Raw genomic sequence first — 9,185 nt, forward strand, 5'->3', positions numbered from 1 at the left:
CTAACACCTAAGTGTAAAATGCCAAGCACACATAGTGTCTACATGACAGCAAAGCTGGATGGCTAAAAGTACAACTTTGTCATTGATTCTGCATCTCAGCAAACCCTTGTGAGTATCAAGGTGCTAGATCACAAAGGAGTACCAGAAGCCATACAGAAGCCTTGTGGTGTGACAGGACATTATGCAAGGTTGTTGGGACCATTGTGGGTAGCTACTGAGCACATGGTCATAAAGGACAGACACAAAGTGACATTAAAGACCAATGCATATTAGGGTTGGACTACTTACTACCGAGGAAGTGTGTAGTTAATTTTTATAAAATGATGTTTGGGAACAACAAAGGCCAAATTCCGGTAAGTGTTGCTGCATCTTTTAATTTGTGTGTCACAGCACTTAAGTCAACTACACTACCCCTATGTCAGAGAAGATAACTTGGGGTAGAATAAAAGAACATCCCCAAGGAAGCCAATGCTTGTGGAAGCAGTGGAAGACCCATGCAGGCAAGCAGACGTGAAGATTGGAAGGTCACTTGTGGCAGGTCATCAAGTAATACCCAAAACAGTGGCTAATTTCTCTAAATGTGAGCAGATAGTTAAGGAAGGGGCATTGTTGAGTGTGTGACAGGAGGTAGAGCTAGTCAATGTTAAGACAAGAAATACAACCATAAAGAAAGGACATCCTCTCCCAGAACATTTAACTGACCTCTATAAGAAGAACATAGCCCATTTGTCATCATCACAGACTCTTCGGGCTAGAGAACTCTTGGCGAATTATGCAGACGTCTTTTCAAAAGACGATCATAACCTCGGCTGCATAGACCTTGTGGAGCACAAAATAAACACAGGCAATCACCGTCCAATAAAAAACCCTCTGAGGAGAATAGCTCCGGCAAAGCAACAAGAGATGGAGAAGGTCATGAATGGCATAATTAAAGAAGGGATAGTTGAGAAATCAGATTGTCTCTGGTCAGTTCCTGTCATGTTTGTCCAGAAGAAGGATGGGACCCAATGTTGCTGTGGAGGCTCTTAACAGTATAACTGAAAAGGCCTCATACCCACTGCCAAGAATTGATGATACTCTTGATGCCCTAAGTGGAATCAGGTGGTTTTCAACTGTGGACTTAAAGTCAGGTTTCCATCAAGTAAAAATGGCTGAAGCAGATAAACCTAAGACTGCATCTAGTTATGGCCAAGGTCTCTGGCAATAATGTATCATGCCATTCGGGCTTAGCAATGCTCCAGCAACATTTGAGAGGCTGATGGAAAGAGTACTGAAAGGCCTACAATGGAGGATAGCCCTAGTGTACCTGGATGATTTCATAGTGTTTGCAACAATGTTTGATGAGAAAATGTCCCGACTAGAAAAAGTATTCAAGTGTTTGACAGCAGCAAACCTCAAACACCATCCCAAGAAATGCCACTTGTTACAGAAAGAGGTGCTTTACTTAGGTTACATTGTAAGTGAGCATGGTGTGCAAACTGATCCTGACAAGGTGAAAGCAGTGCATGATTGGCCAACACCAGACAATGTGGGAGAATTAAGAAGTTTCTTGGGACTCTGTACCTATTACTGGAAGTTTGTGAAGGGCCTTGCAACTATAGCTGCTCCACTACATGATTTGACCAAAAAAGGCCAGAAGTTCGAATGGACAGTTTCTTGCCAGCATGCTTTCGAGACATTGAAAGAAAAATTGGCCTCAGCTCCACTTTTAAAGCTTCCAGATCCCTCACTGCCATACATACATACTGGATTGTGATGCTAGTAATGTCGGAATTGGAGGAGTGTTGTCTCAAAAAGTGGGTGAAAACGAACATGTGGTGGCCTACTTCAGTAGGGTCCTAAGTAGACCAGAGAGGAACTACTGTGTAACACGGAACGAACTCCTTGCTATAGTAAAGAGTCTGACATATTTCCATCCTTACCTCTATGGGGCTAGGTTTACCATCAGGACAGACCATGCTGCATTACGCTGGTTAAGATAATTAAAGAAGCCAGAGGGACAACTGGCACATTGTATCGGAAAGATAAAACAGTATAACTATGATATTGAATATAGAGAATGAAAATCTCATGGAAATGCCGACGGACTGAGCTGAAGACCCTGAAAAAATGACTGCAGACATTGCTGCAAAAGAGTGGTTGAACTAACCAGGTGCCATCAAGCTAAAGTCAAAGTGACTGAAGAAGTTGATGATGGTGAAGTAGAACCAAGTATAGATATTAAAGAATAGGAGAGAGACCAAGATTTAAAGCCAATAATTGAATTTCTACAAGCAAGTGTTTTGCGCCCTGCTTGGGAGAAGGTGTCTAGCTTAAGCCCTGTGACAAAGACCTATTGGGCACAATGAGACCAATTGAAGCTTGAAGATGGTATTCTTGTCCGGAGATGGAAAACTAGATAGGAAAGTGACGACCTGGCAAACAGTTATACCGAGCAGGTTACGTGAAGTTGTGCTGCGTCAATCCCATGATAGTTTAACAGGAGGACATCTTGGAGTTAAGACGACATTGAGTCACCTACAACAGAGATTTTACTGGATAGGTATGAGGTAAGATGTGGAAGAATGGTGCAGGACATGCAGTACATGTTGTGCTAAAAGGGGACCCAAGCATAAGTCTTACTCCCTCCGCTGTTGATGGCTTATAGAACAGCAGAGCATGAAGCCACTGGATACACTCCAGCAAAGTTGATGTTTGGTCAGGAACTTCGGTTGCCAGTGGATCTGTTAACAGGACGCCTACCACATGAAAATGTGTCAGAGTTTGTGAAAGTGTTATCGGAAAGGATGGATGATATTCATTATCAAGTGCGTTTAAACTTGAAAACGTCTGCTGGTTCCATGAAGCTATGTTATAATAAGAGATCTACTGAAGTAAGCTTTGTACCAGGAGACAAGGTTTGGTTGTATAATCCCAGGAAGAAAAAAGGAAGTCTCCTAAGTTGTTTTCTCCATGGGAAGGCCCATATGACATAGTGGATCATCTTTCTGACGTGACTTTCCGAATAAAATGTGGTCGGCGAGGTAAGACAAAGGTGGTGCATGGCAACAGGCTTTGGCATTATCACGGTCCAGGACATTTCAGTTGGGACGAAGTGAACAACAGAACAAAAGATGCCACTGAATACGTGTCACCTGAAAAAGCCATTGTCAAAGAAGAAACTCTACCCAGTTTTCAGAAGGGAAACAGTGGAGCCCTTGATGAACTTACTAACACTAATATGATTATTACCGATAATAGGACATTACCTGATGCAGCAGATGAACCCCACGTGAAGCAGAAGCCAACGAGACGGAGACCAGTACGGAAGAAGATACGTTCCGTAAAATTAAGAGACTTTGTTGAATTTTAATTTTGTGTTTGTACATTCTACACATTTAATTAAGTTATTGTTAATTTTCTATTGGCTTAATGTAAGTGGCTATTGTTCGGGACCTGATGATGACAAAACCTTGTCGAAACGTTGTACATTTGCTGTCATGTTAAACTTATATTAAAGTTTTTCTTCATTACCCATTTAAGCCGTCTCCAGCCATTATTAATACTAAGGAAGGGGCAGTGTTACGACAGCGGAAGTCACGTGGCGCTAGTAACAGGTCATGAGATTCTAGAAAGATCATGTCCGTTCGTGAAGCCTCGAATGTTCTCCAGACGCCCTCTATTTCGTATATATAAGACCAGCGAGAAGTGACGGCATGGATATGAATAATTGCAGATTGAAGAGATAGAGACAGACAATTTAGTCAAGCGTGGTAGTAAAGTGCGTGAATCGTTCGTTGTGAATTATAGCGTGTGTTTATGTTAAAGTGACTGTGGAAATTAAGTGTATTGCAAAGTTGAATTGAAAAATAATAAACTAGTTTTAATTAAGAAAGGACTTGTATCGCTAAGTTTTTTTTTCTTGGAAAGAATTTCTACGGAAAATTAACCAACGACCAGAGACGTAACAATATTAAAACCAAGTCCAATTCAGCCAAAATTCTAGGAGCCATATTAAATTGGCACTCGTTATATATAGAGAATATGTTCCTTGTTTACTTTTAAATAAATATTTTTTTAATATTTATAAACAAGTATGTGTGTGTGTGTGTGCTACTTGAACAATTTTTTATCTACAAAACTCACCTACCAGGTCCTTGAGCTATCGGTTTAGTGCAATATGTTGTTAGGAGCTACCCTTGGACTAGAGTGAAGCCAACCATATAACTTCTTACAGATACCCATACCTTATAAAAGTGGTAATCCTAAACAACCTCTAGATAATCATTTATTATTATTGTTGTTTTATTTAATACGTTTTCAAGATCCAATATAAGAATATTCAAATAAAATACAAAGTAATAGTGAAGTTGTATAAGCGTTGAACGATTGGTAGGTAGATAAACCAGTCAAGTTTCCAGTTCAAAGTTTTGTAATATAACTTGGAATAATTAAGGGGTTAAGAAAGTTTGCCAGATGAATCGGTTATATTATTTTTTTATAATGCAGGTGGTTATGCTTACAATGAGATCTTTCATCATGTAGAGTACAAGAGACTAAAGAAAAAAAACCAAAATATAACCCATCCTGAAGCCTGAGTGAAAAGTACTTAATCAAAAGAGTACAAAGCACGTTATTCGATCTGTGTTCTTTATAATGTTACATGTGATATTGCATAATACATAATTATCATGCTTCAGTCAAGACTTATACAAACAAACAGGAGGAAATGGTGCACTGTTTCCCACTAGTTTTTGTACTGAGTAGGATAATTTGACTACAAAGTTTTAGGTTTATATAGCCATCCTACTCTTTCTGGAAATATATTGCTATATCCCATTAGAGAGAGATGTTATTTTCATTCGTATATCCTGTATCTTTGGCAACTCACATGATATATGGATAATACTTCAAGTGTTATATATTTATATAATATTTCTGAATGTTTTATCTAGGCGTATTTATACAGATCTTCAGACATTACGCCAATCTGTTTATGGTAAGGAGTGTCCAAATGAGCTGTGACAATATTTTTTATTATGGTGTTTTTGTTTTTTCTGAAGGTATGATTTATAAAAAATTTAAATATCGATATCTCGATATATTGTAAATTATTTTTAAAAACACGATGTCATTGCTACCGAGTATAAAAAATATATTATGCGGTAAAGGGTTGGGAGTTCATTAATATATAATTGTGTACAGTATGTACTTTAGTGCACTAACTATGTGACAGGGCCTTTTCTAAGGCTTTTCGTAATTGCATAAATTGAGTTGTAAGAGGCACAGCCGATACCTGATCTTACTCACACACACCCATCCTCCACTCTACTTTTGATAATAATATCGCGATATTTTTATATATGTCATGTACTTGCTATTCGTGTTCACCTAAAGTTTAAAATTGAAATCCATCGGCAAAACTTACCAATCACGTGAGGAATTATTGTGCTATTGAAAATATCAACTATAATAAACTAGGAAATAAACGTATATAATGACTTATAAAATAAAAAAAACTTTCCCCCGAACCCATCTGCCTGTCCACCCCACCCCAGCTCCATCGCTACTTTCAGAATCCTGGAGTCGCCAGTGTACTGCACAAATCTTTCTGTCCAACTGCAAAAAATGGTTTTGGTAATTACACATTTTGTGTGCAAAACTGCATATTACAATCATGAATGACAAAATAACGTATACCTTTGTATACAAATTTATCTACTATACAATAAAACTATAAAATGTTGAATTTTATTATTTCTATTCATACTAACTCTTTTGATTAGACTTTCATACAGTATTGCAGTAATAACTAACTTAGACAAGAGGTTTTCAGAATAACTTCTAAGTTTAACAAGAATCTTAAGCTGGCCTGAAATTCGTGGTACTTTGAGTTATTAAAAAGTGCATTGCTAGCAATAACCAGTGATTGAGCACTCACCTTTTGTGCGAAAGGTCCTGGGCTCGAATCTGAGCTGGGGATATACAAATACTTAAATTACCAATATACACGGAAATTTCAGAAAGGCTAAACGAATGATAATTCTCATAAGGACATCCCGAGACCTCTCCTGCATAGGGTTATCTATTTTCTGCCAGCATCCCTGTCCAAGTTTCTAAGTTTAATCTGAAATACAACTTGTATATCAAACTTTGATGACATTTTTTGTTAAGAAGCGTTAGATTTTCATCAGTTATAACTAAATCAATATTACGTTAGAATATAAACTAAAAAATATCAACATTTAAAAAGAGGAAAACATAAACTTAATAGTATATTAAAATGTTGTATTCAGAAGATTCAGAGAATGGATCAAATTTTCTCGGTAAGGATATCCAGAATAAAACAACAAACATTATGATGGTTAAAGACATATGTTTCAAGTAGAAATTAAACTTATATAGTACGTTGAGTAAGTGATGATGCAGACAATCGAGGCATTGTTTCTTGACATTAGCTACGTGACTTCAAGTTTAAAGATGGTTCATGTGAACGTGTACAGGTTACAGTTTCTGGAAGTCAGACACGTGGACTACTTGCATTTGTCTATACCATGAAAAAGTCTGAAAAGTTCATACGTATACAAAATAAGTCTTCAAACTATGTGCGATGGCTCAAGGGTGAACATGGGACATGTCATAGTATCATCAAGAATGACGTCAGCAGCTGAACTAGTGTATAAAATCTATCATATAGACGTTAATTAGAAAAGACAGATCTCTCTTGTTGGCGAGTGGTGGTATGCAGAGAGAGGACAAAGATCGTGCGCATCAGGTGTGAGTTAGGTCAATGCCTCAGATCATCAGGCATTCGGTCAGACCCAGATAACGTTACAGCTCTATAGTATCTTGTAAACTTCACGGTCATTATGATAAAAAGAAACGACACATAACACTGGTAATAAATCCAAAACAAGTCAAATATGGGCAAATATACACTTGTCTTTTCTCCTTCTAAGATTTTACAAGGGTTTTATAGGAGAAAAACGATGTACTGTTAAAGTTAGCGGTTTATGAAGAAAAATATCAGTGGGACTTCAGGGATGCTTTTTCCTTCTCATACCTCTTTTTAACTTTTGGTAAGGCTTGCTTTTATTTCCTGCTTTACTAACACACAAAAGAATAACTGTCAGATATCCCCATAACTTATTACAGAAAGATTAGGGAAGTAGAATAAATAACATGTGAAATAAGTTTTGGGTCATCCTGTACATAAATCTAGACTCTTATCGCTATATCACTTCGAATGACACTGAAAGGAAATACGAACAAACTCCAATGAATTGAACGATGATTAACTGGTTGTTTACCAAGCCACGCTTTTCTAATAACTGACACTGGTATTCACATCGCTGTCTGTCATTACGGTCATTAACACGTAGTAGCTCTTTTTTGGCAACGTCTTCTTGTTTCATTCCAAAGCGTACTTTCAAGGTACGGCGTCATAACTTATCTTTCAATGCTGAAATCAAACCCGCACAAGTTTTATTCTTCATTCCATGCACTGATGTAAATAAGTTCTATATATGGCATTCACTCTTAGATGTTACTGGCTTTAAAAACGTTACACGGATGGGATCTTCAGAGTTTGTATATAAGTATAACCACTTAAAACATTTATCATCGTATGTGATATTATTATCCAAATGCTTATAATAAATCGGACTCAGTGTTATATTCATTTCCATGAAGTTTGTCACGTAATGTGGTGTTTATTATATCCCCCCCCCCCTTTTAATGACCAAAAATTTGTGAGGAAACACTCAGGTAGTCAGAATCATGTCCTATAATGCCTTTTATATTTAATGGAGCAGTAATTTTAATTCCTGAACTTAAAAAGATAACACAGCTTCCTTCCGTGTGAATGTATAGGTGTAACTATATATATATCTTTCAGATATTTGAACAAAAAATATAATAGTATTAACACATATTCCACTTAACACTACAAAAAAAAAAGCTTATTTATGTGTATGTTCTCTCGTTCGTTTGGGCAGAAATGTCGAAACTTCAGTGACGAGTAGGAAGTCCAGTCACAACGAAGCTCCCTTTTTCAAGATGATGAGTGGATTCTGCTATCTTTTTTTCTACTGTTTTACTTCTGTATGAATGCCTTCCTGTTTTGTGCTTATCCTATATACGTATACATAGATTTATGTAAACATACATACAAGTACTCTCGTGTAAATGAATACTGCTTTGATGACATCTGCGAATCATCGTTTTTGTCTTCCGTTAGGCTATACGTTACAATCCATTATGTTCGTCCAACTTAACAAAGTAGACCTTTGTATCGTCGTCACCTGTATATACAGAGTATTACTGTCAGTCTTTTACTTTAGCTCACTACTTGCTGTAGCATATATGTACAAAAGTAGCCTTTATTAGATCCATATCTAGATGTTGCATGTTTCTTACACTGAGTATCAAGTACACAGTGCTTCTTTCACAGCATGCTAATCACTATACAAAGCAGTATCGGAGCGTAGCAACTATTAACCTTGTACGATTTTGGTTAAGTCTTCATTTTCTTGTGTTTAAAATAATTGATTACGAAGGTTTCCTGTGTATAATTCTGGCTACAATAAAGGACAGTTTTTACGTGTGTTTTGGACAAAGTACAACACAATTTTTTGGCTATTATACATGTAAATACTTCACGTGATAGGTAATGTCTTACGATCTATTAAAGTGAGAATCTCTTAAATAATGTGCACTAATAATGTGTTTTTCTTTTTTTGCTTCGAGATGCCAAAACAAAATAAAGTATCACTTTTTGTGGAAAGGTTTTTTTTTAACACCCACATATTTGACTCCATTTTATGACATCTGTAGAAAAGAGGCTATTGATACAGGGAGTACGTGACATCATCATGAAAACTCCTTTCACTGGTGGCTACAACTTGTTTTTGAATTTATCAGATGTATGTTACAGCTGATCAAGGACCACCAATGAATCTCTAATACAGAAAGTTAGAATATTTAATATTACAGTTTAATGTAGTCAAATAGTTCGAGATGGTGTGTTTTGTTTTGTCATCATAGCAAGAATGGTTGGTTGGTTGGTGTTTTATGGCGCAAAGCAGCTAGGCTATCTGCGCCAAACAACCGGTAAAAGCAATGAAAGTAGATTAAAGTAAAATGTAAAAAAACAGCGAGTTAAAATCAATAATGTTGGTAAAAGATTTATATAGAATTAAAAAGAT

The sequence above is a fragment of the Limulus polyphemus genome, unplaced genomic scaffold, assembly GCF_000517525.1.
Source record: "Limulus polyphemus unplaced genomic scaffold, Limulus_polyphemus-2.1.2 Scaffold336, whole genome shotgun sequence".
Lineage (NCBI taxonomy): Eukaryota > Metazoa > Arthropoda > Merostomata > Xiphosura > Limulidae > Limulus > Limulus polyphemus.